The following is a 19,038-nucleotide window of genomic DNA, read 5'->3' on the forward strand; positions in this document are numbered from 1 at the left end:
GGCCACATCCCACAATGGTGAACTTGGACAATAGACTTACCCTTATTTTAGTTTTCTCATCTGTAAGAAGAGAGTCATAATACCTAACTTATGGTGCAATGTCTGATGACTAAATCATCTTAATGCATGTAAAACATTTGGCACCTGGCCGACCTTCAACAAATTTGGCCCTCTCACTTTCTGCATTCCTTACAGTATCCAGCCAAGGGCTTCATAAATCCTCCTTCAAAAAGCTGGATGAAGAAAGAGTCATCACGTGACTTTAATTATCGGGGTCTCCTGCCCACCGTGGGCAGCACTGAAGCCAGGAGGTCAGCTGTATAGGACTTTTTAGAATCCAGGCTCATAATAGGAAGCCGCAGAGGCTCGGCCTGTATAACCACCACCCTTAATTTAATGTTCACACTACCTCACTGCAAGCATTTAGCTAAATCTGGTGTCCTGTTAAAAATGACTATGCAGCGATCACCTTGAATTGAACAAGAAGACCCAGTCTGTCACTTTTTTCGCTGAATTGTAAATCAGAGAGCTCACAATTGATGTCGCAGCAAAACTCTGAAGGCAAGCACATATCACAGGGGGCCTTTATTTATTAGGCTAACTTGAAAGATTAAAGTTCTCAGGATGGAAAAAACTTACCAAATACAGCAAATAATCAATCTCAAGCCCCAAGTCATGGAAAATACAGCTAGTGCAAGAAGCAGTTCTATTCAAATGAGAACTTAGAAAAAAAATTTTTTTATCCCCATTTCTGCTCAATACAGATGTCCTCTCAACGCTTAGTAGACATCCTTGCTCATGGTAGTATTAGCTGCGTAACTGGGCCCTGAGCACAGTTTTTTACCAGAATTAACTCATCTAATCCTTAGTACAACCCCGTGGGGCAAGTGCTGTCATTATCCCTAGTTTACAACTGAGGAAACTGAGGCACCATGAGTGTGAGCAGCTTGCCAAGGTCATACAGCTACCAAGTGGCAGGGCCAGGACCAAGGAACCCAGGCAGTCTGCCTCTAGCGCCTTCACCCTGAACCCCTGGGCATTACAGCCTCTCAAAACCTGGGCTCTCAAACACTGGTGGAATTATGCTGAGCCTGGGGGCGGACTTAGTTGATAGTTTATATTTTGCATCCCTGTAAGACTTTCACATCCATGATCTCATTTGCTACTCCTGACAACCATATGAGACTAATAATGTAGGTCTTATTACCATCTGAGAGGGGGTAAACCCCCCCTGAGTTTCAGAGAGGGTAAGGACTTGCTAATTCCTAGCCCACAAATGGCAGAGGCAGGGCTTCAGAACAGTGGCAGGCAGGTTTGTGCCAGAGAGGGCTGTGGCCATGAACTTGGGCTGGGCAGTTCAGGGTATCTAAAGTGGGTGCTGGGGTATCTTCTCCCAGTCCCCCACTCCCAGGTGCAAACATAGGTATGAAGGAAGTTCACAGATGGCTGATGCTAGCCGTTGAGCAGGGAAAACTGGGGTGTCTGGGGCATGCCCTCCTCTTTTGAGCACCCCTCCCTGCTCCCCACAGATTCAGACTCTCCCGAGGCTGGTAGATTCAGAGGGGCATTGTTTAATTTCCCAGGCCCTTGGTTTAAAGAAAAATACCATGACCACCCTTTAAAGGATTGAGAAATGGCACATATAGTAATACATATAGAACAATACATATAGTAAGACATACACATTTTAGGTGTACAGCTCAACAGATTTGTATAGCTGTATAACCTGAGGAAGCACTGCGTCGATCAAGATGTCATTTCTTTTAGGTGTTTGCCCTTAGCAGGAGATGCATAAGAAGGAAAGGCCCCACCACAAACCCCTCTGTTGCTCACATCTAGCCCCAGCCCCTGCTGGAAGGAGTTGAAAACTGAAGATGTGCAGGGCAAGGGAGCAGAGGTACAGGTCTAGGCTGTGAGAAGAGAACCAGGGGAGTCGGAGATGGAGGCTCCCTCCACAGGCGGGCGGGCAGCAGAGCCCTTCCCTCTCCCTGCAGACAGTAAGTGCTCCATAAAGAGCTGTGGTGTGACGGGCTCAGCAATTCTCAATCTACTGGGGACCAAAATACACAAATATTACATACCACGTATATGTACTGAAGTTTCACATAAGCATTGCAAAAACTTCTTCTATACCCAACAGTCAATTTACAGGAAAACCCACAACAGTGTAAACTGGCTCCTCGATTTATTATGTAAATTCACCCTGAATATTCACAGTGTACCTCGGACCTATCTGGCTTATGGGGTAGAAATGGTTATGAATTGGGATTCCCTCCACAGGAGGTTTACAGCTTAAATGAAGAAGCAAGTCTTACATGTACCAAATATTTGCCAATTGGTGAACAATAACAACCATGGTCATTAATCATTATGTTCCCAGTATGGGGCTAGACACTCTTTACTCTGTTTCATATGGTCCTCACACCTACCTGCCCAAAGTCACAAAGCTAAAAGGAGGCCCAGGCGGGATCCAGACCAGGCAGGGCGAACACCGAAGCTGGTGCGCTACACCACTATGCTCAAACTGCTTCTCTCCAAACAGCTCGTGGGCAGGCTCGTGGTGAGCAAGACTGTGCCAGCACCTGGGCACGCGTGTGCACTCGTGTGTCTACCTGTGACGCCCAGATCAACAAAGGGGTAATCTCTCAGGGCCCACGACAGCATATTAAAAAACTCTGACGCTGTGGTGCAGACACCATATACAACATAATTTAGAGAATGGAGATACCCGTGTGAGTTCGCATCCAGAGGAACGCCCCCGGAGCAGATGAGCCCTGAGCCGGCTCTTGGAGGCCCCTGGAGGCCATCCCCGCACGTGAAGAGGGCAGGAAGCCTGCCTAGGCATCCAGCATGGAGGCAGACATGGAGGTGGGGTGTGGGGGGCTGCCAACGAGTGGCATTCTAGAGCAAAAGGTAGCTCCGGATCAGTGTGGTCGGCTGCTCTGTGGTACGTTCTCCAAGCTCAGGGCAGTTTTGGACCCAATGCAGAGGGTGAAAGGAAACCATGTGAAGTGGTTGAGCAGGACGGCCAAGGGCAAGAGCAGCGTTTCTGGAAACGGCTGAGGAGACTCTAGGCACCGGACCCAGAGAAAGGCTGAGGCAGTAGCGAGGGGGCCAGGCCAGGCCCAGGCAACGGCACAGATGCACCCGGCAGGCAAGTGTAGGGAAGCAGATGACTGAGCAGGGCAGCTCATGCACCTGCGGTTGGGACAGAGATACTGCTACCCCCGCCCCAAGATGACAGAGGGGGAGCTCTTCCCAGGCACTCTCTTGTCCCTTAGAGGGACGGGAACCCCTGCCCGGAACCAGCACTGCCATGTTGACAGTAGGTTTGAGGATAGCACTACCCAAACACTTTTTTTTTTGCCACCTTCATGGTTTTTAGGCCTTTAAAAAAAAGTCCTGCTACTTTAACTTCAATCTAAACCACACTATAACTAACACTATGGTTTTGATGTGTTAGAGACCTTTTGTCCTAAAGCACATGAAAATGAACATATTAACACATGTGTTCAATTGCACACCACTGAAGCTTCTGGTTATACTTCACATACGCCCTGTGGCTCTGGTTCCTGGGGATCTGTACCTCAACACCATATTTGCTTGCTGGGTGTGTCTAGGACCAAGGCCACCTGGGTCAGCAGCCCTGAATGGGGTCTGTAGGACAGCCTTCCTGCCCTTGTTCAAGCCTCAGTGCTCACAGTCTGGGAACTGAGCTGTGGCAGAGCTGGCAGCCGAGCTGCAGCCAGGGATGAGCCTCCTCGACTAGGAGATGAGCAGGACGGAGCAGCCCACACTCTCAGTGCTGTCTCCTGAAGGCTAGCCAGAAATGACTGGTCCTCCCTAAGCCATGCAGTGTCAACCCACATTGCTCCTGGCAGGGCTCCTTCCCTCCCATGTCCTTTGTCAGGACACATACCCACGCAGGACACCCCACCCCTCACCCCCAAGCAGCTGGCCTTGCAGCGAATAATGGTCTACATGCCCGCCCACAAGACAAAGGTCTATGCAGTTCGTGATGGACCTTTCTTTCTGACTCCACACTCCAAACAATCACTGACCCCTTTTCCCAGTTCATTTGTGCCCCTAGCTATGCAGACCTCCTTGTGGTTCCTCACAGACTCCAAGCCTTCGCCTTTTCATTCCCTCTTCCCCAACTGTACGTGGCAGGCTCCCTTGTCTCCATCAGGTCTAATTTCAGCTGCTCAGGGTGGCCTTCCCAGACCACTGTTACAAATGGTAACACACTCCCTACTCCCCTTCCATCCACAGTAGGCACTCAATACTATCTGCAGAGTGAAAAAATGAACGAACAATATTGGTGGAGAGCATCTTGACCAAGGGGTTTTAAACACGTTAGTATGAGGGCTATGAACATCTGAAAATGGCCAGATCCACATTCCTTCTTCCCTGGAAGAATTGCTAGTGCAGGTCTTGACCAAAGAGTAGCAACTGGGTCTGGCCTGGCTTCTCTGAGTGATCTTGCAGTCCTCGTGCAGGTGAGGGGATGTCCGTGGTGCCCACCACTGTGGAGGGCTCCTGGGGATGTCCCTGCTGATCACACGGCCTGACCTACGTGGCACCCATGTGTGCCATGCCACTGTACAGAAAGGGCCCAGCAGAACCCTTCCGCTACAGAGATCCTACATCCCAGCCTCCCTGCTGCTAAAGCCAGCCCAGCATCTTTTGTAACAAATGGCAATGCACCACCCTTATCTGGAAGCTACTTGTCCAGCAATTTCTGTGAATCAAAACCCTGCCAGGAGCCATGAAGGACAACGGAGAACTCTGAGCAGCAGAGTGCACAACAACACCAACCGTGTCACCATCACGCACATTTGTAGAGCAGTTCACGGTTGCCAATTTGTTTATACACACTCAATGCTGTGCTGTTAATGGGCAGAAGTGCAGAAAGGCCCCAGCACTAAAGCACAAGCACCCTACTCGTAGAAGAGGTCCTCGCTTATATCTTATTTGTTCTTGCCCTACACACTATTGTGACACACCCAGTCACGTAGTTTTCCAGGCCATTCCAGATTCAGAGTAGAACCAGAGAAGGGAAATAAGGCTCGAGGCAAGAACACAGAAAGCATCAAGACATGACAGATGACAGCAAGTGAAGAGACAGGACAATTACAGAAGGCATATCAAAGTGGAGTTAATTGCATTCCAAGACCATGGGGGCAGGGCAGGGGGGACAGGGGGTGGGAAATGGTCTGTACATCAATTGCCCTTAGGGGCACTGCTGACTTTTAGCACAAAGCAATAAGAAAAAAGTGATGACTTGGGGCCATCAGGACAAAGGTTAAATACTGTGTACAGCATTCAATTACGCCATATGACTACTTTCTTTTGTAAATGTCCCTCCTAGTTTCTAAAACTCTCCCTGAATTGATAAACAGAGTTTGAAAAGAACATTTACATTTTGAAAAAAGTTAAAACTCCCTTTACAAGTAGCCCTGTGACAGGACTTCCTGGCTTTTCTCAATTGCTAAAGACCTTCCTCCCATCAGATCGCCAAGTAGCTGAAGCTTGCGCTCGACCACTGTAGATCCAGGCCGCAATCCTCAGCTTGCCCCTTCCTTCCCCATTGGTCCTCATTGTTTAACTCCGGGGTTGCATAATTTACAGTCAGCCTGTGAAGGGCCGTGTGTTTCAGAGTAGGAAGCTGTCATACTGAATAGAGCACTGCTGGGCTGTGTTCACAAACAGAGCATTTCACAATTTCTTTGCACAACCAGCAACAGCAAATCTCCCCTTTGCGTGCAGGCAGCTACCACCAATCGGCCAGACTGGGGGAAGGGGTGCCAGGAAGGACTGCAACCATAAATACTCTCTAGTCCACTGTATAACAAAACAGGGTCATAAAACCCCAACCATATTTTCTTTTTTTTTTAAAGATTTTATTTATTTGACAGAGAGAGCACAAGCAGAGGGAGAGAGAGGGAGAAGCAGGTTCCCTGCTGAGCAAGGAGCCTGATGTGGGACTCGATTCCAGGACCCTGGGATCATGACCTGGGCCGAAGGCAGCCGCTTAACCGACTGAGCCACCCAGGCGTCCCCCAATCATATTTTCAAATGAGTACTGAAACAAGATGCCCAGGGCAACTCCTAATTTGGTTCCTAGAACCCAACAAGTTGTGAACTAATTTCCTCGGTTGGGAGGGAACGATGGAGGGGGGGCAGGGTGAAAATGATCTCAGGACTTTGGGTAGGAACTCAACCCAGGAGCTGACAATAAGCAGACTGGTATGAGTCTGAAGACGATAATAGAGCTTTATTAGAGGCTCCCAGATGTGCACAGGGCGGGGGCCCTGGGAGATAGCCTGGTTGAAAGTAGGAGGCCCAAAGACTTCTGTGGGTGTCTAAACTGGAATGGGAAGGTGTGCAGACTGGTATATGCATGAAAGAGAAATAGGACTCCTGCAACTCTGGAATGTCCTCTCAGTGATGAACCAAGGTGTGACCCTCAGCACATTTTTTGAATAACCTCTCTGAATCTTACTTCCCTCATCTATAAAATGGGGATAACCAAAAATCAGCCTCCACTGAGAGTTAAGCTGATCATGTGTAGTAAGCGTCATAAATAGTAAGTGTTCAGTAAATGTTATTTCCTTCTCCCTGCTGGCTTACCCCAACCTTTCCTGAACAGTTGCTGGGAAGTAGAAATAGAAGAAATGGGACCACACTCATTCTTGCTCTGTTAGTAGCTAGCTATGGGAACCTAGACAGGTCACTCCCTTCTCTGGGCCTCACAATCTACAGATTAACCATTAGAACTTATATAAAAAGTAAGGTTCATGAATACAAAATCAATATACAAAAATCTATCGTATTTCCATATACCACCAATAGATACAAAATGCAAATCAAAAAAAGAAGCAGTTACAAGACCCTGTAAATATCAAGTATCTAGCTATAAATCTAACAGAAAATATATAAGACCTCTATGGGAAACATTATAAATATATTTAAGAGAAATTATGATAACCTACATAAATGGTAAAATGTAACATGTTCATGGATCAGGAAAACTTAAGATTTAAAGAGGTCCAACCTAAAGATGTCAATTGTATCCAAACAGATTAGTGTCATAAACTGAGTCTAACACTGACATGCAAACACAATGGGCCAGGAACAGCCAAAACACTCATGAAGATGACCAAGAGGAGGGATTTGCTAAACTAAACATCAAGACATGTTATAAAGCTGTAGTAATCGAGACAGTGTGGTACTGACATCAGAACAGAGTCCAGTGGAATGGTCTAAAGAGACAAGAAACAGGTCCCTGCGTATATAAACACATGACTTAAAATAGAGGTAGTTCTACAGAACAGTGCCTGAAAAAGTGGCCTTTTGGATAAGCAATGCTGGCACAAATAGGTATCATTTAGGGAAAAAATTAAAATGAGGCCCCTATCTTACCCCACATACAAGAATTACAGGTGAATTAAACACCTACATGTGGAAGAAAAAAGCTTCAAAGCTTTTTGAAGAGGGCAAAAAAAGAGAGTAGCTTTTGCCACTTGAAGATAAAGAAAGATTATTTATCTTTTTTTTTTTTTAAAGATTTTATTTATTTATTTGAGAGAGAGAGAAAGCATGAGGTGGGGAGGGTCAGAGGGAGAAGCAGACTCCTCGCTGAGCAAGGAGCCCGATGCGGGACTCGATCCCGGGACTCCAGGATCATGACCTGAGCTGAAGGCAGTTGCTTAACCAACTGAGTCACCCAGGCGCCCAAGAAAGATTATTTAAATAGGACACAAGAAACAATAACCAAAAAGGGGAAGACTAAAAAATCTGGCTACATTAAAAATAAGAACATCTTTTTATTATGGTTCACCATTAACAAAATGAAAAAAGCTAGAGAATGGGAGGTAATATTTGTAATGAATAAAATTGGAAAAGGACTAGTATCCAGAACATATAAAGAACTTACAGATTAATAATAAAATTACAACCTAATTTACACGGTCACAAAAGGAGAAATCACATGTCCAATACATATGTGAAAAGCTGCTCCATCTCACCAGTGATCTGTACTGATTTACAAGAATATGTAAAGTAAAAGCACAGTGAGATACTACTGCTCACCTATTATACAGCTGGCAAAAAATGTCAAAGTCTGACAATACCAAATATTGGCAAGAATTTGGAGTAACAGGAATTCTGTCTGCTAGCACAAGTATAAAATGGAATAACCACTTTGGGAAACAATGTGGCATTATCTAATATAGGTGAAGATTCCCAGCAATTCCACTCCAAAGAATCCTTCACAGAGGCATGTGCCTTAGGATATATATCCACACGGGTGATCATAGCAGCATCCTTTGTAATTGCCCAAAACTCAAAATAACCCAAAGGCATATCAACAGTAGAATGGATAAATAAATTATAGTATAATCATAGCTGGTAAATAACGATGTATACTATTTAGCAGTGAAGTCAATGATATATAGCATATTCAATATACACAAATATTTGTAAATTATTCACAGAAAAATGATAAATATTCAGAAGAGAATGCTATAGAGTACTTATAGCAATGAAAATAAATGAAATATAGCTATGTACGATGTGGATGAATAATACAAATGCAATACTGAAGGAAAGACATAAGACTTAATAATATATAACAGTATGATTCCAATTACATCCCAACCAGGGAAAACTGAACTATATGAGTACAGGATATACATGTGGGTGGTAAACTCTACAGAAATATAAGGAAACACCATGAAAGTCAGGAGTTAGGGAGTAGGGGAGAGAGCTGTGATCAAGAAGGGATATTTAAGGAACTTTCCTGGCCATTAGCAACATCCTATTTTTTTTACCTAGTGATAGTTACATGAATGCTTGCTTTTTAAAACAAATGAACATTTGCACATATATTAATTTATGTCACAACTAAAAAGGTTTTTTTTTGTTGTTGTTAAAAAAAAAAAAGACATTTTCAATGTGACCTCCTCCAGGAAGTCTTCCCACACCCCAAACCAATGTAGATGTTCTCTCAGCACCTTCCACCTCTTATCTGGCTATAGTGCTTGCTTATTGTAAGGGCACCTCCATTTTCAAGGGCAGAGATGGAGCCTGTCTTGGTTCACCATCATATCCTACACAGTGTTGAGCACACGGTGAGTGCTTAATCAGTACTTGTTGAATTAATCAATGACTGCATTGAAGGATCTGACTTGGTAAAAAGTAATTAATTAGTCCAGGACCAATCAACTGCCTACCAGTGATGTGATGGAAGGAGAGACATACCTGAAACCAGAAAAACTGGGATCTAGCTCCATCACGTACTGACCATATTGCCCTGAATAAATCTTTTTCTGATAGTAAAAATAATACAAACAGCTAACATTTAGTGAATTTCAACTATGTGCTAGGTGCTTTTAGCTCTGTTACTTCATTTAGTCCTCACAGTGTGTCTGCAATGTGTTTTCTTTTCATCTTTCTCATGATTAAGAAATTGAGGTTCCAAGAGACTAAATAGTGTTCCCCAAATCACACTGAGAGTCCACAAATGGCAAAGCTAAGATCTCCAAGATTCATGCTTCTCTGATCTTGCTACACGGACTTCTTTTCACCTCAGTTTCTTGGTCTATAAAATGGGGATACAGGCATTGTCTACGTGGCCTGACAGGACTGTTGTAAGGCCCAAAGGTGATAATGAACGTGGAGGCAGCTTGTAAGCGCTCAAGCACCATTCAAATGTAAGGACAATAATATGTAACAAGTATCTACCATGGGCCCACACGAAGGAAGCAGATGGCTTCTACCCCCATTGAGCTCTCAAGCCAGTTGTAAAGGAAAGCTAAGTAAATGGGGAAACTGGGAACACACATCAATAAACTGACCTAAGAAAGCCACCAGGAAAAGCATATAATAGAGGCTCAACTGTGAGACCAGCAGTGAGGGCATAGCTTAGGACATGCAAGGCTTGAGCACTCCCTCCGTCTTCCACACACAGCCAAAGGGATTTTGTTAAGGCTTACTGCAATTCTTTCCTTTTTCTTTTTTAATTAAATAGTGTACATTTTACAAGTCAGATTTATTGAATTATAATTGAATTACAGTAAATTCACCCTTTTTAGGTATACAGTTTGACGAGGTTTGATAAACATATATAGTTGCATGACCACATACAATTAAGAGACAGAATAGTTCTATCACCTCTGAAAGTTTCCTTGTGCTCCTTTGTAGTCAATTTCTCTTTCCCACCATCCCCAGAAACCAGTGATGTGATTTCTGTCCCCATGGTCTTGCTTTTTTTCAGAATGCAGAGGGATCTTTTTGATACACAAGTCAGGTCAAATTGTCCCGTATTTCAACCACCCATGGCGTTCAGCATGAAACCCAAATGTCTCTCTCTGCATGGCCACCAGGCCTCTTTAATCCCATTTTGTGTCACTTTTCCTTTCCTAACGTCCAGCCTCCCTACCCTTCTTTCTGCTCATTTCTGCTTCAGGGTGTTTGCATCTGCTATTCCTTCTTTCTCAGATCCTTTTTTTTTTTTTAGGTGAGAGAGAGAGAGCCCACAAATGCACAGGGGAGGGTGGGAGGAGCAGAGGGAGAGAGAGAATCTTAATCAGGCGATGCAGGGCTCGGTCTCACAACCCTGAGATCATGACCTGAGCCAAAATCAAGAGTCAGACACTTAACCAACTGAGCCACCCAGGTACCCCTTCCTCAGATCTTTCTTGACCCTCTTCCTTATCCCTCATTTCTGCCAACCACTCTCTTCTGTTTAAGCCTTACTTCCTCCTTTAGAACTTATCACTGTATGAAATGACCTTACTCATTCATTTACTTGTTCACTGTCTATCTCCCTTCTCTAAAACTATAAGGTCCTTGAGGGCAGGGAGCCTGTCAGTCTTCTTAACAGAGCTCTTAAGCTCTGTTCCTAGAAACTTAGGAACAGTTAGGACCAACACATGATTGGTCTTCCACTGGTATTCACAGAATGAACAAACAAACAGGAGCCAGAGAAGTTAGGGAATAGTGAGGTTCATGTAATTGAAGCTTTTAGGAAAGGATTAAAAAACGACAGGCCTTTTTGCACACAGGGGAAAAAAAGGGTAGGAAGACCAGCAATAACTCAGAACCAGATGCCATTCTATCATCCCTTCCCCAATGTCCCCCACTGACAGGGCCACAGAGTGCCTGAGAGACAGAGCTGGTGCCTCCCCTGCCCTTGCCTTCTGGTGACCTCAGGCTTGGTTCTCTCCTGAGGCATGGGTCCCTCTGGCTCTTCTTCACCCACCCTGGTTGGAGCTCCCCCACACAGCCAGCTCAGGCTCACAAACCTTCCTTCTCCTAGCCATGTGAATTCAGAGAGAAGGGCCCCCCAAGGCGGTTTTGTATTTGCACTCTGGAACCATCCTGAGCACTCCTCCCCAGGGAAGAGGAGCACAGGATCCTGCTCTTGTAAACTGTGGTAGCATTCGGAGACAAATTCCTACCTCACAGGGCTCCACACTCTCAGTGGAGAGCACACGTGGACACACACGCACTGGTGTCCACAATTCCCTGAGCTGATGCCCCAGTTTTCTTTCTCAATTAGCACTAGACTTCTGAAAGCTTAATTTTGTTATAATTTATTATCTCAGTTGGGGGTGGCCAAGGGAGAAGGTGGGGAATTCCTTTAACCACGAAAACATCTGTTTTGCTGGACAACAAAATTTAAATTATGACCTCAAGACTTGCGCAGGAGCTTACAGATCATTCGATCCAGTTTCCTATTTTTATATGTGAAGATACTAAGGCCTAGAGAAGTTATGGAACTTGCCTGGGACCATCAAGCTAAATAGGGACAGAGCTGAGGCAGCACTCAGGTTTCTTTACTCCTAGTCCGGACTTACCCACCCTAATTTCTTGAGTTTGGCTTCTTTCTGAAACTGCTCTTTCAACGGCCAGTAATAGCCTCAATCACCAAATACAATGGCCCTTTCTCAGTCCTTATCTAGCTTGGCAGTGCCATGGACTAGAACCCTGCTGTCGCACAGAACGTCCGGAAGCACATGCCCTCCCTGGGGTTCTCAGCAGGGTGCTCCTCTGACTCCCAGTCCCTTTTCACAGGGGGAGCTACTTATGAGCCTACCTAAGGTAGGTTTCCCTGCTCACATCCACAATGGGGTGGGGGGGCTTCTCCTCTCCATCTGCATACTCACCCCAGGGGAACTGCATCCACTCTCACGGCCTCACCACACAGGGCGCTTGAGCCCAATCCTCCTGCCAGCCCTGATGTCTCTTCTAAAGGCCAGAATGACTTCCTAAGACAACCCCTGAACGATGTGAGCGTAATACAAAGGTTATCCTGCAAGGACCCAAAATTCGTGCTTGTGCTTTGACTTGCCCTCTTCTGTCTACTACCCCTCTCCCCACTGCTATGCCTCCTAACTTGATGGCATCACTGAACTCCGACACCCAGGTTCAAAACTGGGAGGACTTGTCTGATCAACTTGCTTCTCCCTATGCTCAACTAGACACCAGGATTCACCCATTTTGCCTCCCCAGATCTCTTCCCCACCCAGTTCCTCATTGCCTTTCCTTCCAATTTCCCAGTTCAGACTACAAAAATCTCTCTCTGCTTTTAGGCATCTTCTCTGGTCTTCCACTTCAAGCTCTCCTGACTTGGCACCCTACTACCCTACCATGGAGGGTAGCGCACCCTACTCTATATTCAAAGTATATGTGCCTTAGCAAAGCAGTCTGGGAACCCCACAATCTAGCTCCGCTCTTCCTTTCTAACCACTTCTCCTCATATTCCCACAAGCCCTTTGGTCACATAAGACTGCCCACTGCTCCCTGATGGTGCCCTGCATGTTTGAGTCCTGCTTCTGTGCTTAGCTCACACTGTTTCTTCTTCCTGGATGATGAGACAATTCCAACTGAAATCGTTTATGTAAAAGAAGGGATTTATTGGTTCACATAACTTTCAGGTCCACAGAGCCAGCTTCAGAGATTATAATAATTACTGTCAGATGTCTTTTTGGCTTCCTCTGTCTCTGTCTTCTCATTCCCTCCCTCACGTCCCAGTCTCTCACAGCCTCAGTCTGTCCCATGATAAGCAAGCTTCCTCCTTGCAGAGTAATGGAGACGTGGAAAAGTGGCCCCAGACAGCTCCTGGCTTTCATCATTCCAACCCAGTGAAGATCTTGCTGGGATCCCAGATGAAGAGCTTCTTTCTCGTACTGACTATCAAATTCCAAAGGATTCTGACTGGCCTGGACTGAGTCTTACCCCATTCCCCAGTCACTGTGGCCAGGGAAATGGGATTTTGTAAATGGCAAGGCCTGGGTCACACACCCACTTCATATCTTCAAGTGGCAAGGGGCAGTGATGGGCAGCCTCACTGGAACAGCCTGGAAAGAGTAAAACAATTGGTGTCCACTGAACTCTCATTTCTCCACCTAGCTGTCTTGAGGCATGTGTGATCCTGAGCCCTTGTCCAAATTAAACTCCATCATTGCCTCTTCTGGGCCTTCATGGCACCAATTTGTCTCCTTCAACTGACTCAACTCTCCAAGGACAGGAACTGGATCTCTCGGTGATCAGTGTAAGGTCTTACTCAAAGATGTGACTCCAGAAAATTTTTCACGGTCTGCAATTACTATGCCTGATTATTTGTTTATGAAGTTATTGCCTGAGTCCCCTGGGACTTGACTTGTTCACCACTGAATCTCCAAGCACCCAGAACAGTGCCTAACGCATAACAGGTGCTAGATAAATACTGGGTAAATGAATAAATGAATGGTTTGAGTAGAAGAAAGGTTACAAGTCTTTGGTGTTCTGAGCACCAATAAGCACAGTTGCTTTTTTAATTCTTCTCACTTCAGCAAAATTAAAGGTAAGGCAGGAACCCCCTCAACATTTTGTCCCCATCATCCCTCCCTCCAAATTTCTCTACGCACTCCCTATACTCACCACCCTCTGGCAGTCTCAGGGAAGGTGATGCACATTCGTGTCAATACCAGGTTGCCCAACCATACTCTGTACCCTGTCTCTGCCCATCCTCTTGGGGCTCTGCTCCTTCCACCACTTCTTCTTTCCTATACCTTCAACATCTCCCTCCACCTGGGCCCTTTCCTTTCTGCTTCTCAGTGGATCAGGTCCCACCATGCTAGCCAAACAAACAATAAAAATAAAGCCCTTGCTCAACCCCCTTCACTCCCTCCCTTCTTCCCTCTGTCCCTTTCCTTCGAGAACCCATGTTTCTTTTCCAGGGGTCTCCATTCATGGCCTCCACTGGCTCAGTCCCACTTACTTACCTAACGCCCACTGCAATTTGACTTTCTTCCTGCCACTCCACTGGGACTGCTTTTGCCAAGTTCACCAACAACTTTCCAGATCCACTGGGCACCTGTCAGTTTTCAGCTTATTTGACTACTGCCATTACCTGACTCAACCTCTTCCTTCTGGAAATTCCTTCCTTCCTTCCTTGGCTTACATGCTGCTGCTCCACCTTGGTTTCCTTTCCATCCCTTAGCTCATCCCTTCTCGGTTTCCCTCGCAGCCTCCTCTTCCTAAATGACTGTCACATGGGGCGTGTGCATATGGTGGGGAGATGCATTCTCTGCCTTTTCACTCGGCCTGGTGAGGTGACTCATGGCTCCCACAGCCCAAAGCAGCACAGAATCCCACACTGACCCTCCCCCCCAGGTGTGTCCTACATCCTACCCCACATATTTGACTGCCTGCCAGGGATCTCCACTTAGATGATCCATAAGATTCACCAACATGAACAAAGCAAGTCATCATTTTTCTCTGCAGGCCTTCCCTCTCCCTCCTGTGTTGCTCCATCTCAGGGAATGGCACTACCACCCCACCGTAGCCCAAACCAGGAATCCTGGACTCATTCTTGCCTGTATCCTTTGTTTATTTATTTTTAAAGATTTTATTTTTTTAAGTAATCACTTCAGCCAATGTGGGGCTCAAACTCATGACCCCAAGATCAAGAGTCACATCTCTTCCGACAGAGCCAGCCAGGCGCCCCCTTGTCTATATCCTTTAAAATGAAGCTCCTCGGGGCGTCTGGGTGGCTCAGTTGGTTAAGCCTCTGCCTTCGGCTAAGGTCATGATCTCATGGGTCCTGGGATCGAGCCCCGCATCAGGCTCCCTGCTCAGTGGGGAGTCTGCTTCTCCTTCTCCCCCTGCCCCTCCCCACCACTTGTGCTCCCTTGCTCTCTGTCAAATAAGTAAATAAAATCTTATAAATAAATAAATATATAAAATGAAGTTCCTCCCCAACGCCCTTCCAATTGATTATCAAATAAGTTCAATTATTCTATTGCCCAAATATCTCTTAGTTAGTTTCCTTTTCCCACTCCACTGCTTTAAGTTACTTCTTAATCTTTTCCCACCTGGATCACAAAAATAACTTTCCACCTGGTCTTTTAACCTCTGGGCATGGCTCTCTCTAGCCCACAAAGGTGATCTTTCTCAAGTGCAAAAAAATGATCCTGCCGCCCATTTCCTTAGAACCGTATGGTTCTTGAAAGTTGTCATCATAAGAAAAAAATCTGTAACTATGTGTGGTGATGGACGTTAACTGGGCTTATTGTGGTGATCATCTTGCAATTTACGCAAATTATCAAACCATTACATTGAAATCCTGAAAGTAATATAATATTGTCAATCACACCTCAGTAAAAAAAAGCCCTCTTGGTGGCATCTTACTGTATTCAGAATAAAATATAAAGTTCTTAGCACTGTAGACAGACCTTTCATGATCTACCTCGGTCTCCTTTTTCCTCCTTCATCTCTGGACAGTCCTCTTACAGACTGTGCTCTAATCAAACCAAGTTATTTTACACTCCTAGCCTGCTCCATGTGCTGACATATCTTAGAGCTTTTTTGCATGTTGGTCCCTCTGCCTGGCATTCCTTTTTTCCACCTGGCTAGCTACCACTTGTTTTTAAGACTCAGCCCATGGGTCACTTTCTCCCTGAACTTCCTGCCTAGAGATGGTACCCTCCATCCTCCCACAGCCTCATGGGCTTCCTGCTCTGAAGTATAGGCGTCCTTTACATGTCACTCCCTTCAGTCTAAGTTCCTGAAGGGCAGGGACCTAGACCTTCCTCTCTACTTCCATGACACCATGTATATGTCCAGCATACAGTAGATGCTCAGTAAATGCTTATGGATGCAAAGATGGATTGATTGATGGATAGATGGATGGATGGATAGTTGAATGGATGTATACACTACTATTCTGTCTTTCCCAAGTCTCCTCTGAACCACCTGCTTCCACCAAAGCCAAAGTATTCAGTGGCAGCTTCTCTCTGTTGCCACCCACAAACGGCCCACACTTCTGAGGCAGCAACAGAAAATGATTTCAGGAGCTGTCCAGATGATGGTTAGGGAACATTCTGGTGTCAGAATCAATGTCAAACATGACGATGGCCACCACCTCCACCTCCAAAAGGAACCCAGCACCAATCTAGCACTTGCTATTCTCTCACACTGTGCTCAACCAAAGCTAATGCCATCCCATCTGCTGATGGGTACTGGGTCCCAGTCTGCCAGCTCTCCTCTGCCCACACTGGTGGTGGTCTAGTAAGAACCCCGTAGGGTTAGAATGGAAAGGACACAGGCTTTGGAAGTAAACAAATTATGGTCTGAATACATCACTGTCACTGACGAAGCTGTGTGGCTTTGAGCAAGCCACCCATCTTCTCTGAGCTTCTCTTCCTCATCTGTAAGATGGAGCTGATGGCTATTTTTCCTCATAGGTTGATATGAAAAAAACAAATGAGGATAATGGATTACACTGAATATGACGAACGCTACGATCCTCAAAGACTTCCAAATTATTATTCCGGCTTATGTACAAGTGAGTTTGAGGTCCTTGTGAACCTCATTTCTTCCTCTTTTCTTCATTTATCAAGCATTTATGAAGTACCTCCTGTGTGCCACACATTGGGCTCAGTGCTATATTATGAGCAAAAATAAGTCACCATCCCTGCTTTAGGGAGCCCTGGTAAGGAAGGGGCACCAAGACTAGCAAAGGAGACAGATACATTACACACACAATTAACTGACAATATGTAATAAGCATTAGTGCTCTGAGACCCTGGAGGCAGGTGACCCAGATTTGATTTTATGGCATGGGGGAGCCGTCCCTATAAAGTAACAATTTTCCACAGAAAACCTATCGGTTGGCTATGACATAGAGAATCTAGGGTAAGTTCTTGGCCATGGAGTACTATCCTTACATGCTATTCCCCATTTTTCTTTCCTCCTCCTTGGTTGAGAAATTAAGTGAGTAGGGGGACAAATTCAGGGCACTGACTATTAGCCTTGGAGGATTTTATTTTACTTAAATTTTTTTGTGCTATGAAAAGCACAATGTTTTTCCTCTTCTCTGTAAAGAAAATTAGAACTAAAGATGGCTCAGCAGATAAAAGCTGTGGGCGGTAAATACTCCCACTATTCCCCCCTGCATTTCAGGCTTCTAGGTTTCTCTTTGCATTTACTGGATCTTAGAGCTAGAAACCTGAAAGAGGCCTGAGAAATTCTGTGGTGAAAGCCCACGTTCTAATTAAGAGATGAACAAACCGAGGCTCAGAGGGGCTAAATGACCTGCCCAAAGTCAGTTTAGAGAATGAGTCAAAATTAAAACACAGTTCTCCTGATCCTCCCCTTTTACTGGTCTGCAAATCTCCCAACCCCTGGGATCTGAGGCACCTGACCCCAGGCAAGTTCCTTCATCTGTAGCCATCCCCGGTGGAGCCAGGCTGTCTCCATTTCTAAGAATCCTGGAAGCCACAGACAAACCGCCTCTCCCTCCAACATGTCACTGGGGCTCTTCTCCCAGAAACATCCTGTTTTTTACTAACAGGATACTTTCAGATCCTCCTCTTTGGTTTGAGAACCACATCTGCAAGAAAAGTTTGGTTGGAGGTGGTTTCCTCAAAATGCCTCTCAGGACTATGCCTTTCTTGGCTGACAAAGCTTTGTGGTTGAGGTTGCTATTCTGCAATTCTCTTGGCCTTCTTACCCCCTACCCCTGCAGGATGGAACTGTAATTGATGCTTTTACAGTTAGAACCTCGCATCAAAGATGTCAAGACCCTGAAAATGAAGGCAGTTCCCAATTTCGTGGACCACTTAGAACAGGGAAGGAGCTGGGGTAAACAGAACCCCCAGAGGCAGGGGGAGAGCCACTTGTCTTGACTCCTGGTCCAGTGCTGTTTCCCACTCTTTGCAATATCACTCCAGCCTCATGGGCTGAAGCAGCTGCACCATCAAAAATGTCACATCAGTTATGACAACACAGTGTGTTATATAACTGGCGCTGCAGAGCAGGCAAGGGAAAGAAGCCATGAGCATGAACCACAGCACTCCCCTTCTGGCTCTCAAGGAAGGTAAGGCCCACGTACTTCAGAAGAGAACTCCATATGGGAAGGGAACACCCACTAATCAGTCAAAGGAATAAAAACTACAGTTGACATTTGTATAATGATTTCTAGAACACGGTTATAAGGGCATTTCATATACTACATTATTTACTGCTCTCAACAACCCTATTAGGTATTTTTATTATCAGCCCCATTTTACAGGCAAAGAAACTGAGGTACAAAAAGTGAGGCAACTTGTTTAAGGTCACACATCTAGTTAGTGGCAGAGCTAAGATTTGAAGCCAGGTAGCCTGGTTACAGAGTCCATGCTCTTAATCACTCTCAATTTTAGAGACGCATGCTAAACGGCTTCTCTAAAAAAGAAATTAGCTATTTGCCTGAAAGGGTAACAGGCCGCAGCTCCTTCCTCTCCTTCCCCTCTATGCTAATGCTGGATTTGTTGGATGGTTTCTTTTCTAACCAGTATTGTGTATGAGCAGGAAGCACAGGACAAAATAAGAATGTGATACAAATTTAAACAAATTCTTAGAATGGAGATCATGTGAGCACCGTTAAGCTGTTTACGGTGATGCAATCCATAAGGTAAAGTGCCCTACTCATGGTACCTGCTGTTCTTAAATTCACGTAGGATGTGTATACACACAAACACGCACACACACAGAGTTTTCTTTTGC

At 45.4% G+C, this 19,038-nt stretch overlaps 1 protein-coding gene and 1 long non-coding RNA gene across 5 annotated transcripts in view; one reads left to right on the forward strand and one right to left on the reverse strand.

Moving 5' to 3' along the window:
- Positions 1-19,038, reverse strand: part of GNAO1 (G protein subunit alpha o1) — a 171,055-nt gene that overhangs the window by 145,477 nt on the left and 6,540 nt on the right. The window lies entirely within an intron of this gene.
- The window catches only part of LOC118023771, a 35,182-nt gene that overhangs the window by 15,278 nt on the left and 866 nt on the right, over positions 1-19,038 (forward strand). For both annotated transcript variants that reach the window (XR_004682884.1, XR_004682885.1), the window contains exon 2: positions 16,737-16,837. This is a non-coding gene — a long non-coding RNA (uncharacterized LOC118023771). The remainder of the gene's footprint in view (positions 1-16,736; positions 16,838-19,038) is intronic.

Source organism: Mirounga leonina, unplaced genomic scaffold, assembly GCF_011800145.1.
Source record: "Mirounga leonina isolate KUSES-001 unplaced genomic scaffold, KU_Mleo_1.0 Mir_180, whole genome shotgun sequence".
Lineage (NCBI taxonomy): Eukaryota > Metazoa > Chordata > Mammalia > Carnivora > Phocidae > Mirounga > Mirounga leonina.